At 38.1% G+C, this 15,240-nt stretch overlaps 1 protein-coding gene across 1 annotated transcript in view; it reads left to right on the forward strand.

The window, feature by feature from the left end:
- The first annotated feature begins 4,517 nt into the window (after positions 1-4,517).
- CPNE3 (copine 3) overlaps positions 4,518-15,240 on the forward strand; it is a 54,909-nt gene continuing 44,186 nt past the window's right edge. The window contains exon 1 of the mRNA XM_027842934.1: positions 4,518-4,618. The gene's annotated coding sequence lies outside the window, so the exon portion shown is untranslated. The remainder of the gene's footprint in view (positions 4,619-15,240) is intronic.

Genomic DNA, 15,240 nt, shown 5'->3' on the forward strand with positions numbered 1-15,240 from the left:
GGCAGCTATGTGCTCTCTTACTAATCCTTACTTATCTATAGTATCAATTCCCAATTAGCTTTTTTTTATTCTGTCCTTTCTTGTCCCAAGATTGTTTTCTCATCCTAATCCATTTGATTTTTTATACATTAAATTTGTTATTTACCAGTTATTGATGTTCCCATCTCATTATCCCCTCCCCATTAAATTTAAGTCTCTTAAGGATAGGAACTGTGTCATTTTTTTAAATCTCTGTATCCTTAGTCCCTGGCTTAGTGCTTTAAAAATGCTTAAATACTTCAATGGATTTATGATTAATCAATGTGAATCAGTGCCTTCTTATCCTGTGTAATTCTTGTCTGTGTCCTTGTGTAAATCCTCTATGGTTGATCTAATTAGTTCTTTGGAAATATTACTCAAAGTATTTTAATGTTTTGTGGTACAAATGCAGCACTCTGAGTGTCCATCAGTTATTTTTACTCTTGCTACATAACCTAGTCTGAAATCTTTAAATATACATACATGTACATATATAGCCATATATGTAATCAAATATATACATCTCGAAACTCATGATTTTATTGGTATAGGGAACTCTATGTAAAATATACAGATTAGCACTAGTTTTGTAACTTTTGTTTTTATCAAGTTGCCTAAGGGCACGGAGAGGTTAAGGGACTTGCTGAGAATCTTCCAGCCTGTATGTATTAGAGGTTGTGTGTATGGTTTGTCCTTTGTTTTTGACGAGGACCATGACATCAGGAAGTTGATGCCATGACTTACAAGTGAATTAGATTATAGTGAGGGAGGGCTGTACAAAGTCCCCAGCCTCACTTGTTCCTCAGGAGCCATCTGGATCCAATGGCCAGATATAGATCAGAAGTTGACCCAGCATGCAGTAGGAGACCTTGGTCTTTTAAACTAAAGTCTTTCCAAGTTCTCACTTTGAGGCAACGTCTATTCAGTGAATAGGGCTGTTTAAGAAGTGGGCCAAGGGAAGGCCCCTTTAAATAAAAAAAAAAAAAATCAAACTGGGAAGGGGAGACCCTCAGGGCTGTTTCTGGCCAAAAGAGAAACAATTACTATTTACATTCACTCTGAGTCATCTGGGCTCAAAAAATAACCATTAAGTGGTGCGAAGGCAGGGACCTATTGTTGGCCAACTCAGGAGAGCTAGAGTGAATTGGGTTTCAGGCTTGGTATTTAAGAAAGAAATCTAGCCAGTAAACTCCATGATATCAAAGTAGGCTTTACCCTCAAAATTTACCTTCCTTTGTTAGAAGCAGGCCTTGAACCTAGATCTTTGTGACTTGAAAGCCAACTCTCTATTCACTATATCCTAGAGCTACTTCTCCTGAAGCTTTTTCTAGTCATACATGTCTTTTGATATATTTTCTGTCACTTCTTGCATGTAAATCATGATTTGGGATTAAACTGTTGCTTATGTAGAGCCACCATTGTTCTTAGAGGATATGATATGTTAATGAGTTATCAATGAAAGAAGGCTATCTTCTGAAACACTCAAAGCAATCCAAATGTGAATTGTAACAAAAGTAAAATAAGGTGTGATCCCTTGTAATATGTCTAAGGTAGAGTAGAAGAGTGAGTTGCCTGCTACCTTCTGGAACATAAAGACAGTATGACATTTGTACTCTAAATAACCGCATGGGGGGCAAGGGTGGGGGGGGAGAGGAATTCTTGTGATCCAGAGGAAATCCAAGCTTTTCTCATTTATTGGTTTATTTTCCTGATTCCTTGTCACCACTTTCCCCAGGTTTCAATATTAATTTTCTGTTCTATCTCTGTCTATGGTGTGCATTAAATAATATCTAGCATTTATATAATACTTTGTTTGCAAAGAACTATACAAATGTGATCTCAATTTATCCATAAATCAGTCTTGGGAGGTAGGTGCTATTATTATTTCCATTTTATAGATAATGAAACTGAGGCAAACAAAGTTTTTTTTTAAAGTGACTTGCCCATGGATCAGTGGAATAGGTTGGGTATGCAAGACACAACAGTCATTGACTATAGTAATCTACTATTTGATATATCCAGACTCCAGCTTCTGGGATGAGAACTCACTATTTAACAAAAACTGCTGGGAAAACTGGAAAATAGCATGGCAGAAACTAGGCAAAGACCAACATCTTACACCCTATGCTAAGATGAAGTCAAAATGAGTACATGATTTAGATATAAAGATTTGATACTATAAGCAAACTAGGAGAGCAAGGAATAGTTCACCTATCAGATCTATGGAGAAGGGAAGAACTTATGACCAAAAAAGAGTTAGAGAACATTATGAAATGCAAAATGGATGACTTTATTACTTTAAATTGAAAAGTTTTTGCACAAACAAAGCCAATGCAACCAAGATTAGAAAGGAAGCAGAAAGCTGGGAAACAATTTTTATAGCCAATGCCTCTGATAAAGGCTTCATTTCTAAAATCTATAGAGAACTGAGTTGAATTTATAAGAATACAAGTCATTACCCAATTAATACATGGTCAAAGGATATGAACAGACAATTTTCAGAGGAAGAAATTAAAGCTATCTATAGTCATATGAAAAATGCTCTAAATCATTATTGACTAAAGAAATGCAAATCAAAATGACTCTGAGGTACCACATCACACCTTTCAGATTGGCTAAAATGACAATACAGGAAAATTATAAATGTTGGAAAAGATGTGGGAAAATGGCAACACTAATGCATTGTTGGTGGAGATGTGAACTGATCCAGCCATTCTGGACAGCAATTTGGAACTACGCTCAAGAGGCTATAAAATTTGTGTATATCCTTTGATCTAGCAATACCACTTCTAGGTCTGTATCCCAAAGAGATCATACAAATGGGAAAATGACCCACATGTACAAAAATATTTATAGCAGCTCTTTTTGTGGTGGCAAAGAATTGGAAAATGAGGGGATACCCATCAATTGGGGAATAGCTGAACAAGTTGTGGTGTATGAATGTAATGGAATACTACTGTGCTATAAGAAATGATGAGCAGGCAGACTTCAGAAAAACCTGGAAAGATTTGTATGGACTGATGCTGAGTGAAGTGAGCAGAACCAGGAGAACATTGTATGCAGTATCAGGCACATTATGTGATGACTGACTTTGATATACTTAGCTGTCTTCGGCAATGCAAGGATCTAAGACAACACCAAAAGAATCTTGATGGAAAATGCTATCCACATCCAGGGAAAGAACTATGGAGTCTGAATGCAGATGGAAGCATATTATTTGCTCTCCTTTTCTTTTGTTGTTTTGTTCTGTTTCTTCTTTCTTGTGGTTCCTCCCATTAGTTCTAATTCTTCTTTATATCATGACTAATGTGAAAATATGCTTAATATGAATGTATATGTATATCAGATTGTATGCCATCTTGGGGAGGGGGGAGGAAAGGGAGGGGGAGATAATTTAAAACTCAAAATCTTATGGAAGTGAATTTTGAAAACTAAAAATAAATACATTAATTATTTACAAAAAATAAAGTGACTTGCCCTGGGTCACGCAGCTAGTAAGAGTCTGAAGATGGATTACTAAGGTCTGTCCTGACTCCAGGACCAGAGCTCTCCTATCCATTGGACCACATAGATGTAAATAAAATCTATTCTGAATTGCTTTTCTTCAGCCAAGGACTATTGAATTCAACCCTAGGAATGTAGTTTGGAAATAAAAGGTAAGTTCACTTTTATTCAACTTCTTTTCATTCATCTGTTTATTCACCAAACGTTTATTGCTCACTGAGTATCCCCTGCTCTGGTAGGCCCAGTAACAAAAATAAAAATTATCTACTTACCTCTTAAGTGTTTACATTGTAGTTTGGGGGAAATTAATACTTACATGTAAAAAAAGAACAAGACCACCTCTCACAGTAGGCATTTAGTAGGCACTGAATATGTTTGTTGAATTGAATCTAATCAAATAACACATTGTGAGGTAAAGTCTAAAACCACAAGATCCCTTCATCCTCCTAATGATTGTTCTTTTCTCATCTTCTTATATTGCTGGGGCAGACAACTCTAAAGCTTCGGTACTCTGCCACCTGGAAGTCTTGAAATTTGCAACTTAGTTACTGGTCGTCTGTGGTCTTGCATAAAAAAGCACAAAGACCAAATATACATTTTAGAAGTGCATGTATTCAGGTGGACCACTACCAGAAAAATATTAGTAGATCTGAGTTCTCCGTAGTCCAGGTCACATCGGAATGCACATGAAAGTGGCAGAATGGAATCTATAACCCGCGAGGAAGCTGAGGGAGTGCGGAGGATCCAAGCCTGACCCGTGACAGCTTCTATGGCTTGGTAGACTGCAGTGCAGGGGCCCACGAGTTCAGCAGGTTCTAGATAGACGTTCCAGCGCTTGTAGCTATCAAACCGCTGGCCTTGAGCCTGGAAGAGTAGAGTTTTAGGGGCTGTATAGGAGCTGGGGCGGAGATTGGGGGCGGGGTTGGGGTGGGGTTCAGAGACTAAACAAGGGCGGAGCGCGGTCACAGCTCCGCCTCTGCTGGTTTGGCTTTTGGTTCCTGTAAACCCTGGGCCTGGGCGGAGACTGCTACTGGAAGGCTTGTTTCTCTGCTGATTTCTACCTCTTCCACCCCTGGCGGGTCCTGGACTTCAGGAGGTGAGTATGGTGTCTTGGCACGAGGGAGTCCCATGTTCTTGTTGCGGGAGGGAGAGGAGGAAGAAGAAGAAAGTAAATGGATGAGGGCAAGACAAAAGAAACCCAAGACTCAAGGGTCCTCAGCTCCCTAGCTCCCTTTCCGGGAAGGGAAAGGCCCGCAGTGCCAGCCTCCCTCGCCAGGGATGGGATCTCTCCTAAGGCCTTTTCTCCCAGTCCTGATGACTCCTGTAGACTTTGCAGGATTGGGTGGCCCTGGAGGGTTTGGGCGCAGTTCGGCTGTGCCCGTGTAGATGGCAGCAGCAAACTTGACCTTAGATTGGCTCCTCGTTTGTGGCTTCTCCGCAAATGCAAGGTGGAACTGGAGCGTGCTACAGGGGCTGCAAATGCCTTTGAAGTCCTTAGGGCTCCTCACCTGGAGAAGAAATCTGTTTATCGCTTTACTTCCTCCGCTCCCAACCTCTGAAGTCGGGAGGGAGAGGGCGGGAGGGACAAAGCTGCTTCTGACGCGAACGGGCATCATAAGGGGCTGGGAGATTGCATGTCTATTTACACCCGGCCTTGGGGAAGGTGAATTACTTAGAAAAGCTTGAGCGATCATAAAAGTCGTGTGAATATTTTGGCATTATCCGGGTTTTAATGTATTCAATTAATGTAAGTGAAAAAGTACCTTTTCTGAATGAAGTTGATTCCAGAGAGTTTACAGGAGTTCAGGATTTGTACATCGACTTCTTTTACTGCCACAGAAAATTTTCACGAGGTTTGTTCGCTTATCCATTTCTCTGACTTGACCCAAAGTTTCATTCAGGTCTTTTGGTCACCAGAAACAGGCAGGGCTGGAGAGGAAATAGAGTTGGGTCAATTTTGCAGTTGTAGGTTTTCTAGAGAAAGAGATCGAAATTATTGATTAAAGCCGAGTGTTAGACATGAATTTAGGAAATCCCGGGTTCCAATCCAGTCTCAGACACTTAATAGCTGTGTGATCCTGGACAAGTCACTTAAGAGCATTATCTGACCCACATTTCTCATCTGTAAAATGGGAGTAATAATAGTATCTACCTCCCACAATTGTTGTGAGCATAAAAAGAGACAATACTTGTAAAGCGCTTTGTAAATATGCAAATATTATTATTTTAGTGGAGTTTTTAACATATCCATTACTACAGATAACCAAGAACAGATAGTAATTTTTTTGTGTGCGAGACAAGCTGGGTTAAGTGACTTGCCCAAGATCACACAGCTAGAGTATCACGTGTCTGAGGCCGCATTAGAACTCAGGTCCTCCTGACTTCAGGGCTGGTGCTCTATCCACTGTGCCTTCTAGCTGACCAGATTGTAATTCTTTTAAAACCTACTATAGTAATATCAGATTAGACATCAGTTCCGTTTTTTTTTCTTAGACTTGAGGTCAGCAATCACTTTAGCTGTCATAACCTACTGCAGACCTAAGCAATATTCCAGTTGTGGCAGGCAGATCAGAAGTATAGGTAGGAGGAGAAGAAAGAAACAAGCACATAAAGATTCCTCTGTAATTTGACAGAGGACGAAGAGAAAAAGAGAAAGTTGCATATGATGTGGAATTATAGTGACACTGTTTTAGCAAATTTCAATGGCACTAGAATCAGATTTTCAGTCTCTGATTTTTAAAGTATAAATGGATGCAGAAAGATAGTGAAGCAAAAATGATCATCTCTGCCTTTAAGCGTATCTTTGAACTAACAATGACATAGAAACCTTTTCTGACTTCCTGGACTGATAAAAAATGAGAAATTTTATATAAAATAATTGTTTCCCATCTTCCACACAGATTGATGGAAATGGCAAAACAGTCACACTGAATTTATCTTAAATTTCTTAGCAACCTGCCATTATGTTATTTGTGGCACCTATGCCTAGAAATTACTTTCCCTCAGTTCCTACCTATTCTCATTTGTGGTAGATGTTGGGAAGTACCGTTTCCACTTCTTATTTCTTCTCACTGAGTATTGTCTTCCTGCCCCCACCCCCACTCCTTTCCATTTAAACTTGTTCTGTTTGACCATTATACTAGAAAACATTCATAAAAAATTTTGTTTTGGACCTTTGATTTCATCCGTGTAGGGAATTCACATTGTGGAAATTTCTTCCAGTAACACAGATATAAGGTTGTGATTGTTGCTTTACATTGCTTCTCTTTGAGGTTAGTCTTAACAACAAAAAGGACAATAACAATAACCAACATCTATTGTTAATGTTATTCAGTCATGTCTGACTCTCTGTGACCCCATTTGGAGTTTTCTTGGCAAAGATACTGTAGTGGTTTGCCATTTCCTTCTCCAGCTCATTTTACAGATGAGGAAACTGAGGCAGACAGGGTTAAGTGACTTGCCCAGGGTCACGCTGCTAGGAAGTGTCTTGAGGCTAGATTTCAATTTAGGAAGATGAGTCTTCTGAACTACAGACTTGGCACTCTGCTGTACCATTTAGCTGCTCTAACCAACATCTATATAGTACTTATAAGAACCCCCTCAGGTAGGTAGTGCAATTATTATTATTCTAATTTTACAGATGATGAAATAGGATCTGGGAGGTTAAGTGATTTCTTGAGGTACAGATAATAAGTGACTGAGGCAGGAATTGAACTCAGATGTCCTGACTCCAAGTCCAGATTTTGATTTTTCTACTGTACTTATTAGTCTTAGTTGGAAAATTGATTAAATGTTATTTCGTTTTCTTATCTGTATAAAGAGGCATCACTGTTGAAGAAAAGTATTCATTTTCAGATGAGTGACTGAAATGAAGATCAGTAAAGGACTGATGATAATTACATATGTGTTGGATAAAATCATTAATCACTTTGGGAAATTCAAACTTTGGCATCCCATTTAATCTGCTTTCTATTAATGTTGCTCCATTTTGTTCTCATATTTTATTCTTAGTCATTTCTTTTTTCCCGTCAACCTGTTTTTCTCTGCCCTTTCAGCTTGTCCTTACCTTTGTTACTAAAAAGAGTTATCTAGTTGATGTCCAAATTAATCAATTTTGCTGTTTCATAGATTTTTTTTAACATTTCTTTTTTAAATTTCATAGACTTTGGTAAATATTGGAAGTGAAGTTTAGACTGCTGGCTAAAATAAAATATTTTATAGATTTTATTTATCCAGGTATTATCCAAGCTTCTGGTTATCCTCACTGAGTCAATTCTATTTATAGAGTTTGGAAATATTTTGTTGATATTAACTGACACTCTCTAACAGGTTATTACACTTCCCTGAAAGTTTGAGGAAAGTTATAAAAGCCCTGAATTTTTTTCTTTGATGTTAACAATAAAAATTCCACAAATATGTAGCATTTAGAAAAAGACAAACCTGAGATGGTCACAGTTTTGTTTAATTCTATCACTGCCAATTAAAGATGAATACCAATATTAATTCAGCTTCCCTCATTAAAAATTTGAGAAAAATACTTACAGTCATGGTACTATACACGTTTTGCAATGTCCTGTTGCCCAAAGGGGAAGAGGGAAATAACATCCAGTTCCTTTTCAGTAAATGAAAATCAAATTACAACAGGTAAATAAATGTCTTTGCATAATAGTCATCCTAACAGCTTGTTTACTACTTTAATTTTCATTACTTTTATTTGGGGTACCACTGTATTTTACTTATTTTTAAAAAAATCATACAGCAATAAAAACATAAGAAATAGGTGACCATAAACATTTATAAACTGTCAAATTTTGTTGTTTAGTGACAAGAATGTTTAGGAAAAAATACAAATCATATCATTTCAATATTCTTTCATGTTAATAACAATTGCTTACATTTATATGGCACTATAATAAAAATAAGAAATAACAAAAGTAATAAATCACTTTGCACACCTTTTTTATTTAATCTTCACACTAACTCTGTGAGGTTGGTGTTAGAAATATTATTTTCACAATATTGTATGTAGCATTCCCTTTGGGAGCTACTACCTCATCTCATACTTATACTGGAGTCTTGACTACTACCTTGGATTGGGTTATCCTGTGCATATGCACTGCTGTCACTATAGCTCATAAGCCCCAACCAATGAATTTATTTCAAATGGCAATCCAGTAGCCACAATTAGGTCAAAGCAACAGCATTTACTAAGATGGCATAGGAAGAACTATAAAATGTTCTCCTCATAAACCTGGGTTTCAGTCTCCCATGAATACATACAGCATCAGTGGGGAGAGAAGGAGCAGGCTTGGAGTTTCTGGTAGTGAGGCACAAATGACAGAGGACGTGTTGCCCTGGCATGCATAGCTCTGATACTGTAGTTTCTTAACTAATGGAATCCTCATGCTCTTCTCTTTTCTGCTATATGTTCTCATGTAGCTAGGCTCCCTGAATCTATTTTCTTCCTAATGTGAGCACCCATTTGCCAGGGGTAATTCCTGAAACCACAGTTGGCCCTTCTCTGCTTCTAGGAACCACATTCCTTGAAGCTGCTGGGCTGATGCTTTTGTGTGTGTAGATATGTATGTATATGTATACACACACATATACATACATTTACATATATACACACATATTTGCATGTGTGTTTATGTATGTATGTATGCTTGGAACATGTATGTCTCTTCTCCCGTCTCCATGCATCTCAAATGTACCTCTCCAAATTGGAGAAATAGCAATGCTGTCAAGTGCCATTACTGGGGGTTGGGGGTGAGAGAAGAGAAAGAAATCTCTCTCTCTCTGTCTCTGTCTGTCTGTCTCTCTCTTTGTCTCTCTGTCTCTTTCTATAACCTGAGAGGTGAAGAGCTGATCCATCTCAGGATCTGCTTTTCCTTGACTGCTGGCCCCTGCCTGGACTGCCTGCACAGCTGGTGAGCTCAGCTTTTTTAGATGATACCAGGAGCATGGCCCATCTTCTCTAGGCCAAGGTATCACATTGTTAGGACACACTTATTTTTAACACCTCTTTATCTACTCTCCATTTTGTGTGTTTATTTCATTTAGCTTGTAGAGAGGGCACCAAATCTCCACCCTTAAATCTAGGTCAGGTAACTGAGAAAATTTATAGATTCAAACAAAATCAAAGAGCCTTTAAGCCCTTTCAAGGTGCCAGACTACTTGTCATAAATGATACTGACAAAATGACCCTAAATATCCTATGAAACTCTAGTGCTTCTGAGCTGTTTTAATGAAGTACTCGAGATAATTGCAGCTAAAATTGATGGTAATGTGTTAGCAGAAAATCTTAAAAATGTAAAGTTTCCACATGGAAAGATTCCTTAAGTATATGATCCTTATGCTAGGCACTCCTTGTTCTCAATATAATCACTGTAGGGATAGGACCCATGATTTTGTTGATTTTGGAAATTTCCAGGTGAGGAAGCTCCTTCTACCAATGTAGGTGGGCACCTTCCTTGTAACTCAGTGTCAGTTGCTTAGAGCACTCATTCAGTGATGCAAAGCCAGTGTGTGTCATAGATGGGAGTAGAACCCAGAGCGTCCTGTCTTTAAGTCCATTTCTCTGTCTACTACTCTACTCTACCTCTCAATATGTCAACTTTAATTAATTAATTTTTTTGGTGAGGCAATCAGGGTTAAGTGACTTGCCCAGGGTCACACAGCTAGTAAGTGTCAAGTGTCTGAGGCTGAATTTGAACTCAGGTCATCAACTTTAATTAAAGGACTGATAATTTAAAGAAAAGCAGCTAGGTGGAACAATGTATAGAGTGCTGGGCCTGGAGTTGGGAAGATTCATTTTCGTGAGTTCAAATCCCTTTTACCTCTAAAGCTATAATCCTATGTACTCCATCCATGAAAAGCCTTACTTCTAAAGTTTAGGATCACAGAGTTGCATTTCATTTCCAGACCAACTAAATTAAATGCTGCAACTGCCCAAATAAAAGGAGAGCCAATTTGACAAATATTCAGTCTAACAAACTCTTATCCAGTGCTTGTCAGTCAGCAAACATTTATTAAGTGCCTACTATGAGCCAGGTACTATGCTGGGGATATAAATACGGGAAGAAAAAGAAAGACAGTCCCTGCCTTCAGGCAGCTCACAGTCTGGGAGGTGTAGTTAGGGAGGTGTGTTGTCCTTACAACACATAAAAGGAGGCTGGAAAGAGAGGAGGCACATAACAGGCAGTACTCTTAATCCATGGAGCTGAATCTGCTGCAGAGCTGCAGATGGAAAGTGGAATGAGCTGGACAGTCCAAATCCTGCCCTTTATTATAAATATATACATCTGCCCTCTTTGTTTTTTTTCCGTGCTCTGAAGAGGTGACGCTGCTCTCCAAGGTCAGTCCCTCTGCTTGGGCCTTTGATCTCCTCCAGGAGTTTGCCTCTTTGGCCATCTCCTTTCCCCTAGAATTCACATCTTCATTGTCTTCTCATCTTATCTTCCTTTCTTCATATCTTCTCCCTCCATCAGTGCTGGCCACAAACATACCCAGGTCTTCTCCAACCTTAAAAAACCTTTATTTGATCCTACTATTCCTTCAGACTTTCTGTCTTATAGCTCTCCTCCCTTTCACAGTCAGACTCCTAGAAAAATTAGTCTTATTGAATCTTACTTTCTCTTCTTCCACTTCTCAACACATTGTAGCCTGATTGTTAGCTTTACCCTTCAACTGAAATTGCTCTCTCCAGGTTACTTTTTTGTATGTATCAATTTAAAAAAAGATTTATTTAAGATCTTTGTCTTTACATCACAATTCTGACTGAAGGAAAACAATGAAATCTTCTCTTATAATTAAGAAAAACAGACACTAGCTGTGTGACCCTGGTCAAATTACTTAACCTCTATTTGCCTCTGCTTCCTCATCTGTAAAATGGGAGTAATAATAGCACCTATCTCATAGTGTTGTAGGACAGCTAAGTGGTACAGTAGATAGGAGCACTTGGCATTGAATCAGAAAAACCTGAGTTTAAATCTGACCTCAGACTCTTTACTAGCTGTGTGACCCTGGGCAAGTCACTTAACCTTATTTGCCTCATCTGTAAAATGAACTGGAGAAAGAAATGGCAAGCCACTCCAACATCTTTGCCTAGAAAACCCCAAATGGGGTCACAAAGAGTCCATCATTATTGAAATGACAAAGCAACACAGGGTTGTTGTGAAATATTTGTAAAACATTTGGCATAGTGTCTGGCATGCAGTAGACACCATATAAGTGTTATATGTTATTATTATTAATTCTTGTTATTGACTATGGGTTGTACTTTGTAGGTCAAGAAATGTTGGTGGGGAGCAAGGAACATACCAGCTCTTCCTGGCTCTGTGTGTGTGTGTGTGTGTGTGTGTGTGTGTGTGTGTGTGTGTGTGTGTGTGTATGAAAGAAAGAGAGACAGAGAGAGACAAAGACAGATAGACAGAGATAGAGGAGGGAGAGAAAAGAAAGAGAATGAGAGCGGAGGGCAAAAAGAGGAAGAGGGTTGGGGTGAGAATAGTGGCCAGTGTTGCAGAGGCTGGCAAGGAATATAGTATCTTTTAGGAGAATGATAGGTTTCGGTAAGTACCAGAAGATGGATGGTAGGACATTGAAAGGAGGAATAGATCTAGGATGATTTGTTATGAAAAGAGTGCTGATTCCATAGCACTTAATGGAATAGAAGGACAGAAAAGTATAGGGACTGGGGAGGGCTAGGTCTGTGATAGATGAGGATATGAGAGAGGTAGCAGGGAAAAGTTAATATTCAATCCAAGGCAAATTAGTGAGCAAGTATAATCTTCTAAATTACAGGGTTAATATTTAGACAGCTACCTTAAAGTATATAAGCAGACAATGTTACCAAGCATTAGAGAAATAATATAGAGTTTACCATATTAAAATATTTACAAATACATTGTCTTAAATTGCTTAAATAGCTACTAATAAAAAAATAAAACCTAATATAATTCAACCATATTGATCTCAAGATTTGTGCTTGTTGGAAAGTTCAGAGGTTGACTTTACTTTCAGCTCCCAGTGTAACTGGCTGGGAGGACAATTCCTTGTTAGAACCTGTTCTTCTTAGCGTGCCAGGACAGGTTGAGAGGAATTATATACTACATTTAATCTTTTCTCACCCTCAACTCTAAAACTACAATGAAACTAGATTTCTGTTCTACAAATCACAACCTACACATGCACAATTCTCTAGAGTCTCCAGCTAGTGAGACTTTTTTTTAAAAGGTAATTTCAAGTCGCTTATGTCTCTATCACTATGCTAAAATTCAAACATGAAAGTATTACTAAATGTTCCTCATTTATGTTTTGGCCAATTGTATTCATTTTAACAACTTGATTTCTGTGTTAGTGATCATTAAATAACCTTGAAATCTGAAAGTATTTAAAGAGAACAGAGAGTAAAGCAAGGAAACAAAATGGCTGGCTGATGAGGCTTTACAAATAGCTAAGGAAAATCTGGTCCAAGTATGCAGTCCAAGAAGCACCAGTTAGAACTGAACATGGAACAACTGATTGGTTTAAGATTGGAAAAGGAGTATGACAAGGCTGTATGTTGTCACTTTATTTAACTTACATGCAAAGTGTATCATTGCAAAATGTTGGGTTAGACTAATCAAAAGCTGGATTAAGGTTGCTGGGGGAAATATCAACAATCTCAGATGTGTATTAGATACCAGTCTGATAGCAGAAAGTGAAGAAGAATTAAGAAACCTTTTGAAGTGGGTGAAAGAGGAGAATGCAGAAGCTAGCTTGAAGCTTAACATCAATAAAAAATCTTGGCAACTAGTCCCATCACTTATAGGCAAATAGAGGGAGAAGAAATGGAAGCAGTTTCAGATTTTATATTCTTGGGCTCCAAGATCACTGCAGATGGTAACTGCAGCCAAGAAATTAAAAGATGCTAGCTCCTTGGAAGGAAAGCAAATCTGGACAGCATACTAAAAAGCAAAGACATATTGCTGACAAAGGTCCAAATAGTCAAAGGCATGTTTGTTTGTTTCTCTTTTAATTTCCATGTTAGTCATGTTATGAAAGAAGAATCAGAACAAAAGGAAAAACCAAAAGAAAGAAACCAACAGCAAAATAAGATGAAAATAGTAGACTTCAATCTGCATTCAGATTCTGTAGTCTTTTCCCTGGATGAATAGTATTTTCCATCATGAGTCTTTTGGAATTGTCTTAGATCATTGTATTACTGAGAAGAGAAAAGCATGGTTTTTGCAGTTGCTATGTATGGCTGTTGGACTATAAGGAAAGCTGAGTGCCTCAAAATCAATGCTTTCAAATTGTGGTGCTGGAGAAATTTTTCTTTTTTGGGCGAGGCAATTGGGGTTAAATGACTTGCACAGGGTTACACAGCTAGTAAGTGTCAAATGTCTGATCTGAGATCAGATTTGAACTCTGGTCCTCCTTACTCCATAGCCCAAGCTCTATCCACTGTGTCACCTAACTGCCCCTTAGAGAAAATTTTTGAGAGTTCCTTAGACAGCAAAGAGATCGTATCAGTTAGTACTTAAATTAATTCAGGCTGTTTGCTGGAAGGTCAAATACTGAGGCTGAAGCTTACTTTGGCCACATAATGAGAAGACAGGACTCATTGGAAAAGACCCTGATGGTGGGAAAGATTGGAAGCAAAAGCAAAAGGGAATGGCAGAGCATGAGTTGGATAAATAGTATCATGGAAGTTGTGAACATGAGCTTGGATAGACTTTGGGAGATAGTGGAGGATAGAAGGGCCTAGTGTGTTACAATCCATGGGGTAACAAAGCTTTGAGAACAATAACTAATATTTCAATAGCTATATAGTTCCTTCTAGGAAGTTTTGAGTACTCTATTATTAGCACTTTAATCCTTACAATGGTAAATGACAAATAGTGTTATTAACAAACAGAGCAACTTGCCTGAGAATACTAAAGTTAAGCAGTAGTAGGACTTGATTTAGAATGATGGAGTTGTTTATTATTTATGCTTTTTATATTCTGCTGTAATGTCTCCCTCTTAGATCGAGATCTGCTCTTAAGTCTATGTTACCTCTCTACCATTAGAGGCTTGCTCTGCTACCTCATCTTGCTATGGTGACCCTGGGTTCTTGAATATTATACATACAAATGGACTATATATTTAGAAACAGACTAAGTTCAGAAAGGCTGAATTCCCACATTGGCTGAAGGTTAATGAATTGTTTTGGATTTTATAGACAGAGATACTGATTTTCTCTGTCCTTTCTAACCTCATCCCTGCTGTCATTGTTATTGGAAATTAGTTCAGGGGATGGGCCAAACATTATCTCCCCAATCTGACAACTAAAAGTCAGTAGACACAAATTCCTAAGTGAGAGTCCTTGGAGTGTAATAGATTGCATATAAGACTTGGAGTAAGGCAGACCTGGGTTCAGTTTCCACCTCCAATGGTGACAAAGGGCAAATTACTTCTCTGAGTTTTAGTTTCATCATTTATAAAATGAAGACAATACCTGTAGTAGTTATCTTAAAAGACTCTTAGGGAATTCAAGTGAGATAATGAATGTAAAGCATTTTCTAAGCCTTAAGTACTTTGTGAATGTTAGCAATTTTAATTATTATTGTCATTTTTCTTTGTAATTTAACTATAGTAAGGGGGTAGCAGAGTAAAGCACCTCCCTTTGGCTCACTGGAGTTATCAATAATTATAATAATAGATAAAATTTGTGTGATGATTTAAATTTATAAG

The sequence above is a fragment of the Vombatus ursinus genome, unplaced genomic scaffold (genome assembly GCF_900497805.2).
Source record: "Vombatus ursinus unplaced genomic scaffold, bare-nosed wombat genome assembly UNPS02000577.1, whole genome shotgun sequence".
Taxonomy (NCBI): Eukaryota; Metazoa; Chordata; class Mammalia; order Diprotodontia; family Vombatidae; genus Vombatus; species Vombatus ursinus.